Source organism: Vicugna pacos, chromosome 13 (assembly GCF_048564905.1).
Source record: "Vicugna pacos chromosome 13, VicPac4, whole genome shotgun sequence".
In the NCBI taxonomy this organism is placed as follows: Eukaryota; Metazoa; Chordata; class Mammalia; order Artiodactyla; family Camelidae; genus Vicugna; species Vicugna pacos.
In genome coordinates, this window is record NC_132999.1 from 55,418,324 (window position 1) to 55,444,094 (window position 25,771).

A 25,771-nucleotide genomic window follows, 5' to 3' on the forward strand; every position below is an offset into this window, starting at 1 on the left:
TCCAGCCTTCATTCATCATGCTCAGGCTGAAGCAGAGGGAGAATGGCCAGGCCTTCAGAGTCAGAGAGAGAAACCAGAGGCTTTGGTGGGGGTGTGCCCAGGTAGAAGATGGATTTTAGAGCACTGAGAGCTTCCGATGGTCGAGGTCGGGGCAGGGGTCAAAGGATGCTGAGCTTTGTCCTCTCATCCCTTGAGCTCTCATCCCAGCATACGGAGGACCAGGAAGGGAAGTAGGCTGTTCTCTTCTCAGGGGTTAAGTCATCATGGAGGTGAGCCGGAGGACCAAGGGCCCAGGGGTTCGGCACCTGCCGCCTCCCTCCCCTAAAAGGGCTTTCCGGGCCCCATAGCCCTGGGCAGGGAGACACAGCTGCTGACGAGAAGACACCCTCTGACTGGGAAGGCCCAGTGGAGGCACAACCAAGAAGGGCAAGTGCCAAGTTTAAGGGCCCAGAGACCAGGCTGGATTGGACAGAAAATTACCCACTGCCACCGACATCAGCGTGGCAGGAGGGAGCCCCGCAAGCACGGTAGGGAGTGCAGGGGCAGACCTCTGAGGCAGGCCGTAGTCTGCGGATGAGGTTAGCTGCAGCCGTGAGAAAAAAAGGGACTCATTAAGGGTCCGGCACACTTTACTGATGGGAAAAATCATCTTGATCTGTAAATGGAGCATTAAGGGAGTCTGTCAGGGGGTGGCCTGTGTGGAGTCAGCAGGGCCCAGAATCTGTAGGAGCAGGTCAGTAGTTATTGGGTCAGAAATCTGTTATTTCTGGTTTGATTTTTCTCTATTTTCTTTCTAATTTATTTCTGTTTTCAGGAAAACTGGAAGCAATGTCCTTAGTCAGCCGTGGAAGGGAGGTGCGTCCACACTCGGCCTACTGAGAAAGAGGAGATGATTGGCCAGATGGATGGGAATAGAAGTGAAACCCGGAGGACCCTCAGGAGGAGGTGGCGCTCAGAGGCCAAGGTCAGATCCCAGGAGGACTTTTCTGCTCCCCTGTCTCTCTTTTTTTTAAAAAAAAAATTTAATTGTGATAAAATATATGTAACATCAAATTTACCATCTTAACTATTTTTAACTGTACGGTCCAGGAGTATGTATATTCACATTGTTGTGCAACCAATCATCAGAACTTTTTCATCTTGCAAAACTGAAACTCCATCCCTGTTAGATAATAACCCCTTGTTCTTCAAATAATAGCCCCTCGTTCTCCCCTTCTCCCAGCCCCTGGCAACCACTCCTCTACTTTCTGCATCTGTGAACTGGACTAAGTACCTCATACAAATGGAGGCATACAGAATTTGTGTATTAGTGACTGGCATATTTCACTTAGCAGAATGTACCCAAGGTTCACCCATGTTGTAGGATGTATTACAATTCCCCTCCTTTTCAAGACTGAGTAATATTCCATTGTACGGACACACCACATTTTGTTTATCCAGTCATCCATCAATGGGCACTTGAGTTGCTTCCACTTTCTGGCTGTTGCGAACATGCTGCTATGAACATGGGTGTCCAAGTCTCTCTTCAGGACTCTGCCTTTAATTCTTTCTGATGCGTACTCAGAAGGGGAGCTGCTAGATTGCACGGTAGCTTCTCTTTAAGGAGAGGGGCCCTGTGGGATTGTTTGCCAGGCACCTCCAGCTACCTCTGAGGGTGATGAGCCTGGTCAGAGATGCTGGAAGGCACAAAGGAGCCTGGGAGGCAGGGAACTCCTGACATCCTCACTGGCTGCAGCAGATGGTAGCAGATTCACAGTCCTCTGCCTGCCTGGGTCCTGCGTCTTGTGGGCCTCTCTGTAGGTACAGAGCAAAGCTGGAAGGAACAACGCCCAGAAAACTTGCAGATACAAGAAAGGGGGATCCACACATCCTTGGCAGTTGCTAACAGCTGCTAGGAAGCGGGAGGCCTTAGTGAAGTGACAGTACTCATTCAACAGGCGTGGTAGATGTTTGTTGACTGAATGAATGATGGCAGTTCCAAAATTCTAGAAAGTGAGTTCCACAGAGCCATGAAATGTGGCTCCTCTGTTCACGTGAATGGACGAATGAATGAATGAGCATACAATTTACCAGGTTGCTTTCTCTGTAAAGAAAGACTATCCAGAGAAGAAGAAGGGCAAGAGCATTCAACAGACTCTCCTGCTCAGTACAAGGCAAGCACGTTGGTAGGCCGGGTAAGGAAATGGAGTGGGAGCAGGAGGGGTCCTGCCCAGACTTGACTCACAGGCCGGCAGGGACAGAGGAAGACAAGTCCACCACCAAGTGCACTGTGGGAAGAATTAGGTGTGTGAGGGGGAATCGTGAGTCACCAGCAACCGGAAGTCCATCCTGCATCAGCCTTGAGCCAGGCACTTTCTTATAATATGTTTCATTCAACAACCCTGATGGCGGGGACTCTTCCCACTGAACAGGTCCAGACACATGGGGTGACTTGCCTAAGGCCACGCACTGCAAATGGCAGAACAGGGACATGAATTCAGGCCTGATTCCAAATCCCAGGTTCCTCCTTCTTCACCAGCAGAGGTGGCAGGGATGACTTCCTGGGGGAGGTGACTTGAGCTGCAATGAGTCCGCACTTCCACCTCCAAAGGAGAAAAATGCTTTCCAGGAGAAGGGAGAAATGCCAGCCTAAGCCCAGAGAGAGAAAAGGGCAGGGAATGTTCAAGAAACCAGCAAATATTTATTCCAGAGCATGGAATACATGTAAGGGAATGTTAGGAAATGATTGGCTGGATCCAACTTTGAACCTGACACTAAGCATCCCTATTTACCATTGGGTAGTCAAGGCTAGAGATGGGAATGCTCAGAGCTATGCTTTACCTGGATTCAGCCAGTGGCTGTGTACAGGGGAGACTGGAGGAGGTGAGCCTGCAGGCAGAAAGGAACCCTGGGACCACTGCTGCTATCCTCCAGAAAGGGAATTACTTGTCCTACATCATGTTGGGCCCTGGAGAGATAAAGCTGTGACCAATCAGGCATCCTCCTGGCCCCGATGGAAAGCAGACAATAAACAGGTTAGTGACTAACCAAAATGATTATAGATTGTGATCCATACCAGGACATAATTAAATAAGACTATGTGAACAATAATCATGGGACATAGAGGAATCAGGGAAGGCTTCCTTGAAGAGGTGGCAATTTGGCGGGATAAGAAGGATCAGAAGGAGCTGGCACAGCGAAGAGGAGAGGGAAGAATCGGAGAAAAGAGCCTCCTGTGCTGCAGGTACTGGCTGACTGTGCCTGGGGCGAGTTTTAAGAGGTGAGTTGCAAGAGGAGAGGAGGCAGGGCCAGAAAATGGGTAGGAGTTGGAATCTTATTCCAGAATGACGTGACGAGAAGCCATTGGAGGGCTCTAAGCAGGAGAATGATGTGATCTGATTTGCATTTTTGAAAGACTTCTCCGGCTGCTGCATGAAAAAAAAAAGGAGGGGCCCGGGGGTGCATATGATGACACCAGTTAGGAGGCCACTGCAAGGGATGGAGAGAAAGATGAAGGTGGCCTGGGCCAGGGGTTGGACATAGAAATGGCTGGAAGTACAGGGTACCGATTGAGGCTCACCGGCTCCAATTTCCATGGGGAGGGGCCATGAGTGAGAGATACCAGTTGGAGAAACACTCTCTATTTCAAACGCAGGTGACAGCCGGGATAAAGCGCTGCAAAGTTTGACCCTGGCAGCAAACCCAATTTTCACACATCTCCTTCTAGGAGAATTTGCCTTCCCTCTGAGTACAAGGTCAGAGCAAACCACTGCAATGCAACCACCGGCTTCTCTGGGTGGAGAAAGCTTTCCCGGGGGGATTATTCTGGGCTCTGGGCTACAAAACCCTGTCTGGGTGCTTGGAGGAATACAGAGGGGAGAGGAGGCCCCTTCTTATCCAGCCTCTGCCCTGAGGGAGCCCCCTGATTCTCTGGACAAGTGCCCTTGGCATTTCTCTGGGTGCTGGGGATGCACAGTGAAGGAAAAGGCTAAGAGCCCCCTTTCCCGACCCTTCCCCACGGCCCCACCCCCTCGCCAGGCATGGAGGTCCCCGATGATGACCTCCTCCTGGTGTCCACACCTGTGGAATCTCCCCTTACCATGGGCTGGGCCAAGTGACTGGCTTCTAATGGACAGAATAATCAAACGTGATAGGATGTCACTTCTGAGATTAGATCACAAGAGACTGTGGTTCCTACCTTGCAGGTACTTTCTCCGGCCCCTCCTTTGCTGGCTCCGAAGAAGCCAGCTGCCACCTTGTGAGCTGCCCAATGGAGAGGCCCACATGGTGGGGAACTGAGGGAGGCTGACAGCGGTGCGACAGCTCATGAGGGGCTGAGGTCTCAGTCCAACACCTCAAGAAGGGGTGACCTAGGGAGAGGCCCCATGCTCCTCTTCCAGTAGAGCTTGACGTGACCTTAGCCTTGGCCGGTGACAACCTGGGAGACTCCCTGAGCCAGAGGCCCAGCTACGCCACACTTGGGTTCCAGACCCTGATTCTTTTGAGATAGCAAATGTTGTTTTAAGTTTCTAAGTTTTGGAGTGACTGGCTATGCAGCAATGGATGATCAATGCCCTGGTGAACACTTACTAACCACTTCATGTAGGCTTACATGCACATTTTACAGTGGATGTGCCATTATCCCATTTTATAGATTTGGAAACTGAGGCTCAAAGAGGCTAATTCACTTACCCTAGGCCTCACAACTAAGAAGCAGCTGGGAAAGGAATCAAACAGAAGCATGATCCCTCCCTGGAGAGTACCTAGTCTGATGGAGGAAGCACACGCCCCACACCGAGGTCACTGACATCTAGTCAGGAAGACGGCTTTGCCAGCTTAGTTTACACCCATCTTTAAGTCAGTCGACACACTCCTAGAGCCTCCAACCTGAAGAACCTTCTAGAACCATCTTACCTCATCCTGTCTTTGGTGGGCTTCCTTCTTGAAATCTGATCTTTTGCACTAGTTCCTGATAGAGCCTTGAATGAACTCCTTGGACCTAATTCTGGATCCTGCACCTGCAATGTGGCAGGCTTTGCTATACACAATACACAGCATCCTGTTTCATCACAAATAGTCCGTTTACGGAGGAAAACAGTGAGACCCAGAGACATGAACTTCCACATCATGTGGCCAATAGCCAAGACCCGCCTGACCCGCTGGGCTGTGCTGCTTTCTTGGCCCTGACCCCACTGGGATTTGGAATTGTCCTGGATGTCACAACACCCAAACTGAAGATCTCTGCCCATCTCTTGTTGGACCTCGTGACCCATGTGCCCTCCAGAGTGTGCCATGCCTGGGAGATGCATGAGGCTGCTTCTGGTCTCCCCAAGGTGCCAGTATCCTGTGGGCGCCTAATACACCTTTCTTTGTTGAATGAAAGAAGGAAACTTGCTCAGGAGGTCGGCAGAAAGGGCATTTTTCCCTGTCTGCCCCTCATAACTTCCCCCTCCCTCGCAGGGCCCCATTCCTTTTGGACAAATTAACCCTTCCGTAATATGTCAGTCTATGGGGCTGTCACAACGGCCCCACCTTCCATTCCTCGAGGGGCAGGCAGGGAACCCATCTCCTTCTTTAGAATTTGAATCTTGAGCAGAAGGACGAATTGCCCAGAGAAGACAGGTGATGCAATGAGAGCCCTGCCCCTGCTCTGGTTTCCTAGTCTCCCAGCCAAGTCTTGACAATCGTCCCTGCCTGCAGCCACATAGCCCTCCTGCAGCCCCGGACCCTGGAGAGCTGCCTAGCTGGCCTCTGCCTTTCTCACTAGGACTTTGGATCCCCCAACCCAGGCTCTCACAACCTGGACCGGGTGGGGAGGGGGTTGTGTGTCCCCCTCCATGGGGCACTGGGCTCGAGTTAGGGATGCCCCCTATGCCCAGCCTGACCTGCAGGGACCAGTCCAGGGGAAGGAGAAGCCGGGAGCCTGATGTTCCCCGCATCTCCTGTGAGACTCACCATCCACCCCAATCACCCTGGAAAATTCAACTTTCTCCCTTTCTCCTGATATCTTCCCTGACCTTCTCCCCTGCCCCCACCTGCCCCAAAGAAGTCTGTGTACTAATTAGCTGAGTAATAACATGACAAGACTGTGATTCCTCATTAGCTTGGGAGAGACTCCCTGCTACATGACTGATAGGCATCTACAAGAAAATTAACTCCAGTGCAAGGACTCCTTAATCAAGATGAATGAGGGGGTGGGAAGGTAGGAACAGGGGCCCAGAACCCTCTTCGCATCTCCAGGGGCCAAGGGCTCTGTACCATGTGGGATGCTAGGGAATGGAAGTGGGGAGATAAGAGGCCACAGGGCGACTCTCAGAGTTCAAGGCTCTGTTCTGTCCCCTTCAGGCAAAGTGGCCCCCTCAGTGAACTGGGATGTACAGGAGAAAGGATAGTGAAATGACTAAGTTGAAGTTCACAATCCAGGTTAGCAGATAGTTGCAGTGCAGGGTGAAAAGTGAGCGGGTGCAGGGAACAGCCAGCTTTCATTGAGTACTTACTATGTGTTTGGCCACATCCTAAGTGCTTGTATTAATGATATGCTTGACATGTGTTAACGTCTTTAGTCCTTATGACACAACTATTATTAGCCCCAGTTTGCAAATGAGGAAACTGAGGTCCGGAGAAGTTAAGGGAATTGGCCAAGGTTACAGAGCCAATGAGACGGAGTGAGGATGTGAATCCCGGCAGTACAACCTGGAACCCAAGCTCTTAAGCACCATCATATAGTGTGTCAACAGGTGTGCCGTGGTGGTTGTTAGGGTAGGAAGTACGGGGTGTGATGGGAACCCAACAAGGGGTCCTCAACGCTGCCCGGGCAATAGGCAAGATTTCAGCAAGAAACAGCCTTTGAGCTGGGTCTTGACAGATAAATGGAATCTCACCCAGTGGAGAGTTATTGATTGAGTCCTTGATTATTCATTCATTCATCCCACAAATAAGTGCCAGAGGGAACACTGCAAACACAGTGGTGAACAAAAACAGACATGGAGTATCCATGCAGATGGAGAGATTAACACTGAACCAATAATCACAGGACTAATTAGTCTGCCCCAGGGCGGGGACTACGGTCATTCTGTACTTCTGAGAGTGAGAACCTCTTAAAAATTGTGCCCCCAGATGCCTCACCCTGGTCCTGGCCCTGGCCTACCCATGCCCTGCCACTGGGGGCTGTAGGATGGCCCCACTCATGAGGCCAAACTACATGCTGCAGTTCAACCTTCAGCTGAATATTTTCATGTGTCAAGTGGATCTCAGGCAATTCCACTGCTTCTTGCTTTCTGCTCTCCGAGTCCCCAGCCCCTTCATGCCCCTGGTTCAAAACAAGACAACAGGGAAGATCGCAAAAACACCGCTTTTTCCTTCCACATCGAACAAAGCATCCAACTTATCCCTAAATCTCCACAACAAGAAAATGACACTCCTATAGCATGGAGAGAACTCCTCCCATTAACCTTCTTAAAGAGGCTTTGGGGGTTTTGTTTGTTTGTTTGTTTTTTCTCTTCCTGAAGTTGTTAAATCCTGAGCTCAAGAGAACAGATTAAGGTGTTTTGTTCCTGTGGTGACACCTTCCTCCAGCGCTCCTGAAACTTGGAGCCAAGAGGTCTCATGAAGCACAAGAAAGACTTGAATCAGATGTGCCTCAAACACCTCCTTTTCCCCCATTATTAAGACACAATGCCCATGGGATAATTAGCTCAAGCAACTCCCATTAATAGTAATGGGGCTACATCTGTTGTCGGTTTTCCGTGCATCGTTCTCCCAGTGCACCTACCCCCTGCGGTTTGCTTGGCTGACCTACTTCATGTTCTTCCAAGTCTTCACTTCCCACTTCTCAACCCCTTTTTAATGGAGCATCTTGTAAAAGTCCAAGAAGGAGAGCTGAGGTCTCAGGTGACCCAGTGAGGCCAGGAGAATGGTGGAGAGGGGAGGGGTGGTAGGCTGTTTCTAAAACGGTCCCCAGTGGTTGCCATCTCCTGCCTTTACACCTCGTGTAATCCCCTTCCCTTGAGTGTGGTCTGGGTTTAGCGCTCACTTCTGATGAGTAGAATAGGGCAAAAGTGATGGGACGTCACTTCTGAGGCTACAGAAGACTGTGACTTCTGTCCTGCAGGTACTTTCTTCAGCCCCTCCTTGCTCGCTCTGATGAAGCTGGCTGCCATGTTGTAAGCTGCCCAATGGAGAGGCCCACATAGCAAAGAACTGAGGGAGATCCCTGGACAACAGCTCATCAGAAACTGAGGCCCTTAGTCCCAAAGCCCATGAGGATCTGAATCCTGCCAATGACCACTGGCATGAGCTTAGACACAGATCCATCCCCAGCTGAGCCTTAAGATGACACCACAGCCCCAGCTGTCACCCTCAGCCAGAGGACCCGTCTGAGCTGCACCTGGATTCCTGACCCACAGAAACTGATACAATAAAAGTGTGTTGTTTTAAGCCTTGACGTTTGAGATAATCTGTTATGTAGCAGTAGATAACTAATTCAGGAGTGAACGGGGAAAAGAGTAAAACATGTAATAGAAGATATTCCATAGGAGCACAGAACTTTAGCTGTGCATTGAGTAAATGAGCACGTTTACAGGTAGGAGAAGTCTCCGATGTAGCTGATTTGTGGCTGAGCTGGGTCTGGACTGACAAATGGAACTTGGGCCTTCCGTCTCTCTGTCTAGAACTCTCTCTGCTGACGTGAATTGTTCAAGGTTGCCATTCAATTTCTCTGAGATTTAAAATATGGACTTAGGAAGTGCTCACATCTCTTACTAAGGATGTGTTTAATGTGTTTAAATATTTTCAATTTGTGTCAGGGCCTATTATGTTGGATAGTCCTGGGGTGCAGGCCAGGGAGTGGTAGATCTGAAATATTTCTCTACCACAAGGATTTTCAAAGTACTGTTTGTAGCTCACTGGGAGACCTGGGGGGTCAATTGAGGGGCCAGGAACAAATTCATAATGCAGATCTTTCCTTTTATTCTTCCAGGTAAAAGGCTCAGGTTTCCACGCTCTTTTTTGTTTTGACATGAGACTAAGACCTATTTATTCCTAACCTCCTCAATGACCATGAACTCAGGGTTAAGATTCATCTTTCTTTTAAGGGATCTGCTGCTTCGCACCCTTGACAGCATCGCACAGCTCCTACTGTGCACATGCTCACGCAGAACGGGGTCAATTCCCCCATGTCATGGGGGAAAGATGCCCCGTTATCAGTGAGTCAGCAGGGTGGTCTTGAGTTGTGGTTTTCAACTGCTTCTCTCCTTGCTTTGTAATTAGTGATGCCTTCTAGTTTAACTGTACATTTATCAATTTAATTTGGAGTTGGGGTGGTTTGGTTAATTTTACAATGTTCTGTGAACCCTACTAGATTTTCAAATGTGCATGTGTTAGAGTTTAAAAGGATTCATCCATGTATTCCCTGGCCAAAGCAAACGTGTAGAATTGCATGATGGTGAGGTTTGCTGTTACAACCAACTTCATATTTTCAGCTGCAGCGGGCACCCATTGGAGACATTTGTCCCACTGAAGTCACCTGGATATGGAACACTCTGCAAGCACCTGTCACACCCTAGTTGTCCTGCTGAGGTTCTGGTACCTGTATCTCCAGATGTAGCCCAATATATCCATTCCATGCAAAGATCCAGCAGGATTAAGCCCTACCCACCCCTCTAGCTTCTTCCCCCACCTATCCCCAGAACCCCCTTATTATGGGCTGAATTTTGTCCTCCCCCATAACCAAATTCATATATTGGAATCCTAACAACTCAGGGCCTCAGAATATGTATTTGAAGATAGAATCTTTAAAGGACAATAAAGTTAAAATGAGATCATTAGGGTGGACTCTAATCCAGCAGCCGAGGAGCATAGTAGGGCCACGCTCTAGTGGGGTGCTTCAGTTTGAACCCCAGCTCTGCTGGTTCTTACCTCCTTCAAGTCACCTGACCTTGAGCAAGGTACTTAAGTCTATCTGTGCCTCTGTTTCCCATCTGTGAAACGAGGTCGGTAAAGTCATCTGCCTCATAGAGCTATAGTATAAGTTAAATTAATAAGTAATATGTAGCATTGGCTTTATTATTAATTTGACAAATGTCTATTGAACACTTGCTATTGCCAGGCATCATGCTAAGACAAGTGTTAGAGTAGCATGGTGAACAAAATAGGCAGGTAGACCAGTAGACCATGCTTTTGATTTCTTTTCTTTTTTTTCTTTCTTTTCTTCTCTGTGAGGACTCTCCTACTTATCTTTCTTTGTCACCACCCTTTCTAACTTATTTATCTTTTGGAATTGTCTCAGGGGTCACATCCTTCAGGCTGGCCCCTCCTCCTGCTCCCATAGTGTTTCATATCAACCTCTGACTTAGCCTTATCACCTCAAACTACCAAAAATGTCTGTCTCCCCCGGCCTAAGGCAAGGCCTCCATTGTACTCATCTTGGGGACCCCAGCCCTCAGCCAGGTGCCGAGGGCTTGGCAGGGGGTCCAGTACATCACTCTTACAGTGACCTGGATGAATTATTTCCTATCGCTGTCAGTTCTTCACTGCTCATTCTGTCAATCTGTTCTCATTATCACTATTCAGAGTCTTTGCGGAGCCCCTGCTGGGGACACAACTGCATCATGGAGCCTAAGCAGGGTGGTCCCAGTCCTCAATTTGATCCAATTCAAGTCATTTGAGCAGACATTGACATTCAGGGGAGAACAGAGATGATTCAGATAGGACAGATAGAATGGGATATCAGAAGCCATCAGATTCACCTCCCTGCCCATGGAGAGAAGCCCTCCAAAGCATCTCTACCAAGTGGTCAGCCAGCCTCTGCCCACCGACTGCCCACTGCTCATGACCCCAGACTGCCCATCCCCTCGTTGATGGCCCCAAATGTCCATGTCTTGTTCCTCATCCTGTTCTTCAAAGATGTAATGGGGAATGGCAGGAGGCAATACCAGAGGACCTCACCTGAACCTAGTTCTCTATCCATGTTCGTGGATATCACTTACTTAACGTCTGTGCTGGACCAGACATGTTTAATCCTCGCAATGTCTGTCGAAGGAGTCTTGTTATCCTTATTTTACAGACGGGAAACCTCAGGCACCAAATAGGCTCAGTATGGGGAAATTACCCACCAAAATCACACCACTGATTGGTGACAGGACGGGGGTAGGTCTTCTCTTTGGCTGATTCTGGATGGTCTCCCATGCTGTCTCGCATTGTTGCCCTCACCCTCCAGGGATGGACGAGGGAGGTTGATTCCATGTCTGGAGGTGGCCGGAGGGGTACCCGCTTCCCAAGCTGTGGGCTGGCAGCAGAGCAAGAAATCAGACACCTGCACTTTCAAGGGCCTCACCCCAACTTTCTGGTGCCTGGGTGATAGGCCCTTCCCCCTGCTGGCCTCCAACAGCCAGGACAAGACCCCGTCCTCTCCGCATCTCCAACCCTTGGAAGACCCCTGGGCTGGTATCTGGGTGTGCGGCCAGCTGAGTTTATAAACCACATTCAGTGATCCTGGCAGGGTCTCTGGGTACAGACTTTGAGGCCACCCTATCGGGGCCAGCTGCAACACAAGCATCATCACTGTTGCCCTCCTTCCAGTGCCCTACGGGGAGACATTCCAGGGCCCCTGGGGAGAGTGGTGTCATAGCAAGTGACAGCAAGTTGAGGAACGCTTGAAGGTCACTGGGTAGGTGCAAGACTGGGGACAAGCGACCAGCAGAGAAGATATTCACAGGGGGACAGGAAGAGGGCCTTTCAGGAGGGGTGAGATGCCCCCCATGCCCCTGACAATTAGGGAAGACAAAGAATGTGCAAGTGGAGGTCAAGGAGCCAGGGGTCCAATCCAGACCCAGACACTTACAGCGTGTTCTTATCGGCAAGTCACTTAACACTCTCCGAGACTCAGTCTCCCCATCTGTAGAAGGAAGATCATAATGCCTCATTTTTAGGGCCATTGAAGAGATGAAATGAATTTTTTTATGCAGACAGCTTCACCCCATACCTGTCACAGACTACATGTTCAGTATGGTAGTTATAGCCTTGGCCATGGCGGCACCATGCATCCAAAATACTTCCCTGCTAGCAGCAATTAAAGCAGCCACATTGTGCAGTCCCTTTGCAGTTGACAAACCTGTCTCTGACCATTGTTTCATGTTCTCTGTCTGAAACCTGCTGGGCTGGCCAAGCTTGGGTGGGGACACGGATCAGAGCAGCGGGCAATGGCGGGGGCCCCGGGGCTGCACTGAAGTCCACTGTCGTTACTGGTTTCAGTCCACGGAGGGGATCTGCCGCTGGATCTGGGAGAGAGTAGGGAGGCGAAGAGCTGGGAAAGCAGGTCAGTGTGTGAGCCTTGGGGGCTAATGCCCACCTTGGTAACCACAGTGCTCCGCTGCCACAGCTCACCTCTGCGGGCCCATCCCCACTCCTTCCACTGTCCTCAAGACCACAGTCTCATCCAAATTGCTTCCCTGATCTCCCTGAGCTGCACACACAGCTCCCAACGGCTCCTGGTTGTCCCATTTAAATTTCAAGGCCCAAGTTGAGCCCGGCGGGGCGGAGCCCCTGACCTTTCTCAGAGGCCCCAGCAGGTGCGAGGCCAGCTCTGAACAGGGTCCAGGAAAGAGCCCGGCCCACCAGGAGGAGCCCGGGATGGAATGGCGTGAGGGACCTGGGGTCTTTGTCTGGGCCTGGGCTGCCCCGTGCCCCGCTGGCCGCAGCTGCTACCACGTCAGTCGCTCCGCAGCCGCCTGCCGCCTCCCCCACCCCCCCACCCCCCCCCCACCCCCCGGCCCTGAGAAGCCAGTGGATTCATCGTTTTGTCTTTCCTGGGCCTATCGATGTCTCCTTTGGGGAGCTCGCTCGATGACGGCTCCAGAAAGCCAGCGTGGAGCAGAGGCCAGAATTAAAACGGCTGCACGAAAGGACCCCCACAGACCCCCAATTTCCAGAGGCGTACAGATCACAAGACAGAAAACGATGTGTCTGTTCTTTCGCAAACGTCAATAGTTTTATTCATCGTACTCCTGCCCCCTCTGGCCCCTGCCCTCCTCCTCCTCTTTATTCCCGCTCAGCATGACGCTGCAACGAGCCCCTCTCATCTATTCTGCACGGAGGCCTGGGGATGCGAGGGCCGACAGGTATCTCATTACCAGTCGCCAAGCACGGGGACATTGTGAGGAAGATGCTGACCCACTGTTCCCCTGCTCTGCCAACAAAGGAGCAAGAGGAGAGCAGCCAGCAGCCAGAAGGTGTCTGGCCATACTGTGGGTCCCCGCGTGCATGCCCCTCCTGCCGGAGCTCGCAGACCTGGGAGGGGCGCCTGCTCTGTCACACCACTCGGGGCACACGCACAGCTTCCCAAACCTCAGTCCTGAAAATGAGGCCACAGATCCCTCCCTTCCTTCCAGGATGACTCGGGCATCTGGTGCGATACTGGGCGTAAGTCACCCTACCCAGGGGCTCAGCCCCGACCCAGACGTCATCCCTCTGGCTCAGTGTGACCCTGCTCCCCGTGCCATGCACACAGCACCTCTTTCCCCTCTTCCTCGCCTCCTTTCCTTTCCTCTTGCTACCCTTAGCCCTTGATTCTCACTTCCTCTGCTTTCTACCTCTGGTTCTCGAAGAGATGATGCAGGTAGCAGGGCTGAGGCCCTGTATTTGGGTTGCCAGTGTCCCCGGCCCTGATGGCAAGTGATTTACCCACATTTTCCTTGACTGTAGAGCTAAAGAGTCATTGAGCCCTCCTCCGTAATCCACCCTGAGGATGCAGGATGAGCTAATCCCTGCACAATACTGAGAAAAGGGAGGGCCTGGGACATTGTGGGTTCTCCAGAAATGTTTGCTTTTGCTTTCAATTTTACGTGTGTGTGTACATATATCTCAGAACAAGAAGGATCCAGAAACAGACCCTTCGGAGTGAAAGAGGCTTCTCTGAAAAAAGGAGACAGCACTGCTATCCCCAAACCCCTCCTGCGCCCACCGTGGCTCTTTACAAGGGGCTGCACGCCCTCCTTCCCCCCTCCCCCTCCTCTTTCTCCCCTAGTGCACAGCCTTTCTGTATCTGAAAAGCCCCGGGGCCAGCAGATTTGGGGAGCTGGTTACCTCCCCCTCCTGCCTGCCTTGCTCTCCCTTCTGACCTCTCCTCTAGGGTCTGCTGCACTCACCTGCCACTGCTTGACACACGCGGGGGAGGAGAGGAGCCCGGCACCCCTCCCCCAACATGCTATTGCTCAGCAGAGCGCCCGGGAGAGTATTCCCCTGCATCTGCGGGAAACGTTTCTCAAAAGCGCCTTTTTCCCTCCACGCCGTGGATTGGAAAACCACGTGTGTGCACAGATGGACACTTTTCTTAGCAAACCTGCATGTCTGTGCAACTCACACGAACAGGTCCACATGTGCCGCCTTCAGGTTCGCGTGCTTGCATGTGTGTGACATGCACACGCACGTGAGAGCATGCATGTGCCTGAGGGTGGGCTCACGTGTGCACAGGCAGCCGCTGCCCACGCGAGCGGGTCTGCGCGCGTCTGGGGGAGCCTGCCTGCAGGCGTGGGGACGACTCCACCTGCTCGGTGCACTCTGGCGTGTGAGCACGGATGTGCCCACGGCTGCTCCTCCTTCTCGGGCTCGTGAGTAATGAGACAGCCCCCTTGTTACCGTGTAGTCTTATTAAACACGCGGCATGTTAATAGCACCTACGATGTCGGTTATGAAAGGCTCTTTATTAAAAATAATAAGAAATGGCCCTCTTGTTCCACAACTTCTGAGCCGCGTTGGGCCACGCGGGCTGGCAGGTTATTAAAGTGGGATCAAGCGTCTTTAATACGCCTTCTGAGGCAGCTGTTTGGTGGATCTGCCTCATTATCAGCTGGCTGGTCCCAGCTGCCTTGGTCTCCCCAGCTTGCCCCCTCAGACACAGGGAACAGGGGGCCAGGAGGAGGCTTATGGGAAACGTGCCACAGGGAGGTACAGGCTCTGTCCTGCTGGCCTGACCTCTGAAGATTACTTTCCGGGTGGCAACACAGTCCCCTGTCCCTGCAGGCCCCCTGGACCCGGTGCAGGAGAGGTGGTGATGGTTGGGCGGGCTGCCATCCCAGGAGTACCTGCATCCCCTAATGGTGGTCCCCTCTGGCAGCATCTCTTCTCTCTTCTGTGGGTCTGAAGTAACCACACCCTTCCCTTCCCTCACTGCCGTCTTGACCCAAGAGAGGGCAGCCCCCATGCAGTGCTGAGCTGGGAATGTGAGGACGAGGATCTGTGTCCGGCACCAGAGCTTCTCAAACTTGGCTGTACCCGTGAATCCTCTGGGATCTTGTTAAAGTGCAGATGCTGATCCAGGAGGCCTGGGTTGGGCTCACGTCCGCATTTCTAACAAGATCCCAGGGGATACTGGTGCTGCTGGCCCATGGACCGCAATCTGAGGACCAGGACCCCATGTCCCTCTGAGGAAGGGCAGAAGGATGTCATCCTGATGGCCAGAGATTTTAGCCCACCACACACAGGGCTTGGCACATCCCTCAGATTGGGAGCTCCCTAGAACAAGGGGCTGTGTCTGCTGTCCCTGTTGCCTGCCTCCTTGTGATACTCAAGGAGGGGCTCTGCTCACAGAGCTGCCTGAACTCTGAGAAGGAGAGGAAAGAATGCTAATGGTCATTAAGCACCTAGTATGTGCCAGGCACTTTCATGTGATCATCACCAATCACTACTACAGCTAGCAATGCAACTATTGTCCCCATTCTAGAGATGAAGAAACTGAGGCTCAGAGAGCACAGCCATTTGCCCAAGGACACATGGCTACATAGTGTCAAACCCAGCCTTTGTCCCTAGGTCTGCAGGTCTCCCCAGTCCCACTTTTTCCATCAGAGCAGAGCGAGGACTCCCCATGGTGCCCTCTCTGCTTCCCACACAGAAGCTGCCTTCCTGGAGATAGAAGATATCAATGCAGGAACCATGGACCCAGCTCTTTACATCTTGAAGCGTCTGCTCCCCGGTGAACCCCAAACCCCTTTTATAATATTAGTTCAACTATTAACGTGTCTCCCCACCTTTCTGAGACACTCAGGGCAGGCACCAGGGAAGCTTGGTTTGTGAATATGTTTTGAAGCATGATATGCCCAAGGAGGTGCCTTGTTTAAAGATCAGTCAGGCAGCTGGAGCCCAGGAAGGAGCCCTTTCTAGCATCCTTGCTCCAGGTGCCAAGGGAAGGAAGATAATAATTGTCGTAGCAGCAGCAGCAGAGCTAATGTTTGTCAAGTGCATTTGCTAAACGCCCAGTGCTTTGTGTGTCTTATCTCTCTTTTCTTATTACATGTATTGTCTAACATACAACTATTTTATTCCCACCTTCAGATAAATGGTGGATCTGAGGGTCAGAAAGAGTAGGTAATTTACTGGAGGACACACAGCTAATATGACCCTGAGCTGGCTTGTACCCAGGCAGCCAGCGCCAGGGACCCTGAATTTCGCCATGCTTCCCAGAAATACCCAAGACTGAAAGCAGTCCATGGAAAATCCCAGCCCATGTTGAGAATCACAGAATCGCATAATGATGGGGCTGGAAAGGGGTTACAGAGCATCGGGTACCACCTTCTCATTTTACAGATGGGTAGACCAAGACCTGGGAGAAGGGATCCTTGACCCAGGTCCCAAGGCAAATTAATGGGAGAGCTGGGACTCAGATCCAAGTTTCCCCTCAAGCAGCCTGATTGCAATCTTGGGAAGCATCACCATGATTTTCTTGGGGTGTGGTCATCCCGATATAGGTTGCCGCCTTCTCTGGGAAAGCTGGAAAACAGCATGTCCCCTGCTTAGCACAGCCTGGTACATCGGCAGTTGGTGCCTGTGAGTCATTGCATCATCGTGGGTCATGCTGTTTCTCCACCATCCTGGTTTTGGGATGATACCCCACACCCGCTGCAGGTCCCTAACCTCCCTAAGGAGCTGGTCCAAGGTGGCTATGTATTGCTGAAGTGAAAGAAGCCAGCTTTTAAAAAGAGAGCTGTGAGCCCTCCCAGGTATTCCTAGAATAATCTCAGGTGCACACTTCAAAAGAGACACTTGCCAACCCTCCTATCCATTAGTGGCCAAAGTGTAAATAAGTGTTACTTCTTTGGAGGGTGATTTGACAATAATATCAAAATTTGAAATGCATAAACCCTTCAACCCGTCCATTCCATAGCTAGGAATTTACCCCAGAAACTCATTCTTGTATTTGTGTTGAAGATTATCACCCCTACACACAAACGCACACACACGCACAGGCAGAAATATTTACGCAACATTATTTATGACAGCAAGACTGAAAACAATCAGAATGGCCACGAAGAAGGAACTGCTTAATAAGGTCTAGTTCATTTGTACAAGAAAGTGCCACCTGGGTCAGGGTGACAAAAGGACTAAGAATGCACAGCCCTGGAGCCCAGTTCTCTGGGTTTCAATTCGTGCTCAGTCACTTACCAGCTATGTGAACCTGAACAAGTAACGGAACATTTTTAGGCCCATTTCCTTATGAGATGTGGGTGATGTTAGGACGTGGTTCAGAAAGTTTGGTAAGGTTAAATGAGTTATCCCATATTAGTCACTTGAAATAATACCTGACCTAGGATAAGGGGCCAAAAAATGAGCCCCCTTCTTAGGATGTGGCACTGTTGAAAAGACCAATGTAGCTGGATGTGATTGAGAAAGACCTCTGAAGTGTTGTTGAATGAAAAAAGCAAAACTCAGAAAGTTAAATAAACAAAGATCCTTTTGTGTAAATTTTTAAAAATTGATATAAATTATGCTTTTCTGTAATGTTTAAGTATTCTAACCATTTTTCCATATCACTTTTATTTTTAGAAATGTTCAAAAAATAGTGTCCAGGCTATGGGAATTAATGGCCTCTTCTGTTGTCTTCCTTATATTTTTGTGTGTTAAAAAATACATATATAATGTATGCTTTTAAATTTTTAATTGTGATCAAAACCACCTAGCATGAAGTTTACCCTCTTAACCATTTCTAAGTTTACAGTTCAGGAGTATTAAGTATATTCACATTGGTGTGCAAGTGATCTCTAGAACTTTTTCACCATGCAAAACTGAAACTCTGTCCCCATTAAACACTAACTCCCCATTTCCTCTTCCCTCCAGCCCCTGGTAACCACCAATCTACTTTCTGGATACTCTAGGTATCTCATGTAAGTGGAATTGTACAGTATTTGTCTTTTGGTGACTGGTTTATTTCACTTATGTCCTCAAGTTTCATCCAAGTCATAAAATGTGTTGGAATTTCCTTCCTTTTCAAGGCTGAATAATATTTCACTGGATGTATATGGCACATTTTGTTTATCCATTCGTCCATCAATGGACACATGGGTTGCTTTCACCTTTTGACTACTGTGAATATGCTGCTATGAACAGAAATGTGCAAATACTTTTTCAAGATTCTGCTCCGATCTTTTGGACACACACCTAGAAGTGGACTTGCTGGATCATATGGAGTATTCTCTTTTGTGAAGGATGGCATTAGAGCTTTTCTGAGGCTAATGGTGCCTACTTCCTCCCTTGGAGAGAAACAGCCATCAGCTCTGGCCCTGGAGAGGGAAGCAATCTTTCCCAGGGCCCTTGTGGAGCAGACAGGTCTTACCACACTCTTTGAGAATGCAAGAGTTGTCCAAAAGATTTTAAAATATTCAGGAGCATTTGGAAGACACTTCTCTTTGGTGTTTGAACGTGCATGGGGTTAACATTGGGCTGGAAGTGTATCTAATATTTGGGATGCCTGGTGTTTTGGCCGATTCAATGCAAATGAAACAAAGCTACATTGGTATCTTCAAGGCAGCAGCGGCTTCCCCCTTCCCACCATGATGCTGGGGGTGGCCAGAGTTTTCCATTTTGGTGCAAAAACTCATCCCATGTAAAATTGGCTTGTTCGCTATCTCTCTTTCAAATAAAAAAGGAAGATGTTAAATTAAGTGTTGTGTTCTCTAAATCCTCTCTTCCATTTTTTCCTGGATCTGACCCTGAATGCTGGCTGGGCAGAGGTGGTAACCTAGAGATGACAGAGTAAGGCTAGAAATAGAGGGTCCTGGTCACTGCTCACTCCACATGCAAGAGAAGGGTTTAATGCACAAACCTGAGAGGTAGAGCCAGGAACGAGCCTCAAGAACCAACGAGAAGCTTGAGAGGGCCTTTCTAGGGAGAACTGAGAGCCACACACCGACCAGGCAGGCCTCAGGTGTGGGGGATGCAGGCAGGTGCTGGGGACCAGGGAGAAGTGTGATGACTCAGTTTCCATTGCCTGGGGCTGTTCAGGGGCAGCCTCCCACTCTCACTCCTACAGAGGGTTTTGCCCCTGGTGTGTGTGTGGCAGGTAGTGGGGTGGTCTCAGAGGTGCTGTTCAAGCCCAGTGGTTTGGGAAGAAGGGAGAGACAGGATACAGATGTGCTGAAATGCCTCAGCTGGTCCCTGGGTTTAGCAGAGTGGGTGGCAGAGAAGACGTAAGGCATTAAAACGTCTTTCCTTAGGACTCAACTTGTCCTTGCCTTAGGCAGCTCCTGTGTCAGTTATCAGTAATAACGGGAGGTGACAGTAGGGAGTGGCCAGAGGGAGGTGATGGTAGTGAAGGTGTTGACTGTGAAGATTGCAGTAGCTTCTACTTACTGTTTTCTTTGTGCCAAGTGACAATGGGTTTGCGTTCGAGCCCGGAAGGTAGACTGAAACAGAGACAATCATCGTAACACAGCACGCAAAATGGTATAACAGGAAATACACGGGGTGGGTTCTGGAGGCACAGAGCCAGGGACCTGACTGGGGATTCAGTCTCCCTGGAGCCAGCCACATCTTGTCTTGGCTTTGAGGATGAGCAGGAGGGAATCAGGAGAAGACCAGATGGGGTGGGGGAGAGAGGACCAGGCAGAAGGATCTGCATGGTAAGAGCCTGAAGGGCAATGGGGAGTCACTGAAGGTTTTAAGCAGCAAAGGGGCAGGATCCCATGATCTCATTTGTGTTGTAAAAGATAACCCCTACTGCCACTTCGTGGATAATAGATTGGAGGCAGGTAGGAGGGGAAGCAGGGGGACCAGTGAGGAGGCAGGTGTGGTTGTCCTGAATAGAATGACCTGCACTCACTGGGTAGCCTGGAGATGGAGAAAAGAGGATGGCTTTGATACTTGGGAGACAAAATCGACAGGGCTCAGTGATGGATTGGGTATAAGGAATGAGGAGAGAGATGTCAAGGATGATAACAGGGGACATTGATTGAGTGCATACTGTGTGCCAAGAGCTATTCTAAGCATTCTAGATGTGTCATCTCGCTGACTACTAACCACACCCCTAGGATGCAGGTGTATGGTTGCCCCATCTTACAAAATGTGAAACTGAGGCCCAGAGAGGTTAAGTAACTTACTAAAAGTCACACAGCCTAAGTGGTGGCTGTATGCCACAAACCCAGGGGACTGATTGCACAGCTCAGGGGCTCAACCCTTAATCATTGGTGGTGCATTCAATTTCTGGCTTTTAGAGGGAAGGAGACAACATTTATTGAGACAAAGAACCCAAGAAGTGAAATTTAGAGGTAAAGATGAGATCCCTTTTTAGTTTTGGGATGCTTTAGAAGAGTCAAATGTCCAAGTATGGAGAAAAGAGTCTAGAGTCATCTATTTTTGAATGATAAACCCAGGAAGGCACCATGGAAGAGGAAGTAATACCAAAATCCCTTGCCATGAAATGCGATAAGAAAGGAGGGTGGTACAGGCAGAGAACAGTCCACCGAACACAGTCTCCTGGGCAGAAATTCTTAAGCAGGTTGCAAATCGAAACCAGCTGGGAGTAGAGGAAAGCTTTAAAAAAAATAAAAACCTGAGCTCTAAATCAGAGGTTGAGGTGGAGTCCAGCTTTACGTATTCTTTAAAGCTCCCTTAAGTCCCGAAGACCCCCCTGGAGACCCCTTTACCCTGGCCAGCCTCCTGCAAAACCAGCCTCTTATCTTGCCTTGTCTGTCTGCCTCTCTCCTACTGGAGTTGCCTTTCAACCATGGGATCCAATTCCAGAGTCTCAAAATCCTTCTGGAGTCTTTCCCATAATGTGCACCCCGAGGCCTGTCCTCAGATAAACAAACAACTCCGCCCCTACACCCTGCCGAGGGTGGGAGGGCACTTTGGCACTGTGAACCTGGAGGGGATGCAGCAGGCCTTTGAAAGTAACTGCAGGCTTTGATGGCACCGCGGCAACACTTGTCTCCCGGAGATGTCATGCGTTTGAAAAGCAACACATCGCTCCTGCTCCCTGAAGGGAAATTTGTTCTAGAAAATCTCTGGGTGTGCAGAGATAGTCAAGGGAGAGACAGGCAGTGGCTTGAAAGCTGGAGCTTTGGGGTCAGATGGACCTGAGTTTGAATTCTCACTCTGTCACTGCTACTTGTGAGAGGTCAGGCAAGTTAGGACTCAATTTCCCCATCTGTAAAATGGGGATCACAGAACCACCCTCTTTAGTATGGGGAGACTGAATTAGACTCTAAGTACTTAGCCTAGAACTTGGTCCAGAAAAAGAGCTTAATAGTAATAATAGTTATAATAATAATAATATTATTATTATATAATATTATAATTATAATATGATATATTATATTATATACTATAATATTATATAATAATAATAATATTATTATTATTATTATATAATTTTTATCTATAATTGAGGGGATAAGGACACACCTAGAATCTAGAATGGGAATGTCCTGGATTTTAACTCTGACTACTCCTGTCTCAGCCTGGTTCTCTGATCTGGTCCCTGCCTGATACTGGGCATACTTCCATCCCTTGAAGACCTCAGCTTGGTCCTGTCTCAGGGTCTTTTTTCTTGTTCGTCCCTCTTCCTAGTATGCTCATCCCATCCCCCACCCCAAGAGAGTTCATCAGTGGCCAGATCATGCAGGGCTTCATGGTTCAGATTGAGGAGTTTAGAGTTTCTCCTGGTTTCAACAGGAAGCTATGTTAGTCAGCTACTGCCACATAAGGCTGAGTAACAAATCACCCAATGGCTTAAAGTAGCAATCATTTGTCCTCATTCACACATCTGCAGGTTGACTGGAATCATAGACGGGGCCCAGCTTTGCCCCATGTATACACATCCTCCTCCTGGGGCGAGTGGGTGGCTCCAGCCATGATCTTCTTGAGGGGATGGCAGAAGCACAAGGTTCCAGCAGAAACAGGTGATATCTCTAAGGCTCTGGTCTTGGAATTGGCACACTGTGACTTCCGCTCTCATTCAATTGGCCAAAGCAAATCTCTGACTGTACCCAACGTCCCTGGCTTGGGAAAATGTACTCTGCCTCTAACGAAAGGAACTATAAAGTCATATGGCTAAAAGCATGGATGAAGAGTTAGGAAAAGTAATACAACCCACCAGGGAAGCCACTGATGGGTTTTCAATAACTTGGCAGTGGTTCTCAACTGGGGGCAACTTTGCCCTCGAGAGGACATCGGCAATATCTAGAGATATCTTTGGTTGTCATACTGGGAATGGGTGCTACTAAAATCTAGTGGGTAGAAACCAGGGATGCTGCCAAACATCCTTTCATGTGCAGAACAGCCCTCACAGCAAAAAATTAAGTCCTGATTGCCAATGAGCGACCCTGCAATAGAGAGAGGTCTTTACATTTACGCATCATAGTCGTGTTTCCGGCTGCTGTGCTGGGAGTGGTCTGCAAGAGGGTGGGGGAAAGAAGCAGGCCATTATTTCCTCCTCCTCTCCCTCATCAACCCCCCCCCATTCTTCTTCCTCTCCTCCTCCATTACCACCTTCTCCTGGCAAGGTTATAATCACATCCCTTCTGGATTGGCTCTATCCCTGCCTGCCGCACTCTGGGGGATGCCAGGCTAGAGATGAGTTTGATCACAAGATAAGAACTAATAGGACAAGACAAGTTTCCCCACCTCCCAAATTCCTGTATCATGTCCTGGTTACATCCAGGCACTATGGACAAAAAAAAAAATCCACTCCCCAGGGGTCCATCTGCAGTGCTGTGCTGAACTGGGAAGAGAGAAGGAAGCTGCTTGGGCAGACCATTTGAAGCAGAACAAACCAGTTTTAGGGGGTTAGAGGCAAGTTCTTGGGGAAGGGATCTGAGGCAAGTAGGGGAGAGCCACTCCCAATGCTAGGTCCAGAGGGCCAGGGTCATTCTTTGAAATGAAGCTGAGCTATGAAGCCCAGCAAGGCTGGTTCAGAGCAGGAACAGGTCTGGAGTATGTAGGAAAGGGCTGTGGGCAGGTTCTGGGTGCAGCTGTAGACAGGGTGGCCCTAAAAATGCAAATGCCCTATGCCAGACCACTGAGCAGAAACCTCTGGGAGTGAATCCTTAATGTCTGTATTTTGGACACACTCCCTGGGTGATTATGCTGTGGCTAATCAAGGCACCAGCATTTGGGAACCACCAGTGGAGACCCTAGACTCACTCACACTGGTGACACTTCATCCTTCTCTTCCTCGACTTTTCCCCCGAGCCAATGCCAGCACCAACCCTGATGCCCTCTTCCCCCAACACCCCTCAACTCCCCTCCCCCCACAATCCTTCATGGGACAGGCAAGGAGCCTCCAGGAAAGCTGACAGCTCCACTTAAGGAAAAGGAAACTGCCACCCACTGCTTCCCCCAGTCTGAGTCATTCTGCTGAACGCAGCTTATCTGTCTAATTTTGGAGTAGAAACCCCTCCCTCATCAGAGGAGATCCTGAGATTGGGCTCATGCATCAGCTCAAAAAAGAACACGATTCATAAGAAAACAAAACTCTTTATTCTAACAGCCCCTCAGTCTTTCTCTATGCAAATCTGAACCTCATGGACGGCATGGTAGGTGGCCCCGACCCTGAGGCCTAGGGCTGATCCTAATCCCAGACAGGGCAGTTATGAGGAGCCCTGGACCAATGTCAGGTGTCTCTGCATCAAAGTTTGCTCTGACTTCTTACCAGGGAGGGGGTCCCCTGCCTTGGTTCTATGATCAAGCCTACTTCCAGCTCTCCATATCAACAATTTGTTTTGCCAAGTCCGTGCCCTCAATTGCCCACACAGCATTTTGGTTCCTCCGAAATTTTCTCTTGCCATCTCTTCCCTCTCCAAGCTCCAAACAGAAGCTGTTCCAGCCAGTGTAGTGACATGGATTGACAATTCACAGTCCTTCGAAACAGCCCTGCTCAATGGTTCAGATGGACCACAGGTCAGCCCACAAGCCTAGGACCACCTAAAGTTTGGCTGGCTCCTAGATGGGCATCAAAAATCCATGTGACACTCCAGCTTCCACCTGGTCTGCTCTGGTGATGCCAAGTGGGCACGAGTGGAGTCTTCTCTCCCCAGATTTCACCTTCTAAGGAGATAGATGGCTGTTGCCTTCACCCAAAAGGCCCTGGGCAGCATCTTAGATGGTGGTACCAGCATTATCAACATTATTGTCTTCACAGATGTGTTAGTCTTCTCGTTGCTGCTGATACAAGTGACCACAAACCAGTGGCTTAAAACAACACAAATGTACCATCTTACAGTTCTGGAGGTCGGAAGTTTGAAATGAGTCTTAAAAACAGGGTTACAGTCAAGGTGTCAGCAAGGCTGGTTCTTTCCGGAGGCTCCAGGAGAGAATTTGTTTCCTTACCTTCTCTCGCTTCTAGAGGCCACTGGCATTCCTTGGCTTGTGGCCCCTTCCTCCATCTTCAGTGCCATCAGCATAGTGCTTTCTTCCTCTTCCCTGCTTCCCACAGGCTCTGTGGACACACAGCCTTCTTAGTCTGACTTCCCTTACTCCCTCTTACAGGGATGCTTGTGATGACATCAGGTCCACCGGATAATCAAGATCCTCCCCATCTCAAGATCCTCCACTTACTCGCATCTGCAGAGTCTCTTAACCCATATACCTAACATTCGCAGGTTCCGGGGATTAGGAGAACATCTTTGGGGCCACTATTTGGCTTCCCACAACAATTTGGTACAGTTTGCTGAACACTGAAGGGATTGCAGCTCTATGCTCAGCACGGCTACAGACATTAACTCCTTGTGTCCCCAACATTTCTGGGAGGCAGATGATATTATTTCCTCTGCTTTACAAATAAGGAACTGACACTCAAAGAGGTTAGGGAACTCATTCTAGGAAGCAAAGAGCTGGGGTTTGAACTCCAGCTTTGTGATGAGAATACCATGCTCTGAAACTAGATGATACCACCTGTCCACAGGACCCCTCGCCCCACATTCAAAGCTGCAGAATTTCCAGTTAAGGCATTTCAAGTCATCTCATCTACCACCCTGCCTCCCTTCTCAACTTGCCAAACTTTCACCCACAAGTAGAAGGAAGTCCTCAAAGGAGACCCGACAACCTTCTCCTCCAAGTCCTGCTCTTCGTGAGGTGCCCACCTGACCCGTTAATCTGCACCTCTGCTCCCGGGCCAGCCTTCTCTTACGGGGAGGAAAGACAGACTATCTGTGCTCCCCCGAGGTTCCTATGGGAAGGAGGAGAAACTGTCAGGAGAGCTGAGATCAGGGCTCTGGGTCACGCCAGCCCCGCACCCTTCCCCGCAGCCAATATGGAGAGGCCGACCTCATTGAGTTCGTCTTATCTCAGGGGATGCGGTCTCCTCACTCTCCCCTGCAGCCTGGACTCATGAGCTATTTCCATCTCTGAATCAGATACAGGACCATGATTTATTGATTGTAATAAACATTGTTTAACACACACTTTAGCCACTCAGCTCACTCACCATTTAAATAAATCCCAGCCTGCAGGGCTGCTGGAGCCCTCAGTGATATGGACAGACAGAGCACCATGTTAGAAGGACGCTGGGATGCTAGGCACAGGGAGCCAC

General features: G+C 49.8%; 1 long non-coding RNA gene across 1 annotated transcript; it reads left to right on the forward strand.

Moving 5' to 3' along the window:
• On the forward strand, window positions 1-8,422 carry LOC140700968 (uncharacterized). The gene is made up of 3 exons (XR_012079734.1): window positions 1-101; window positions 815-964; window positions 8,090-8,422. It is a non-coding gene; the product is annotated as an uncharacterized lncRNA (long non-coding RNA).
• The last annotated feature ends 17,349 nt before the right edge of the window (window positions 8,423-25,771 follow it).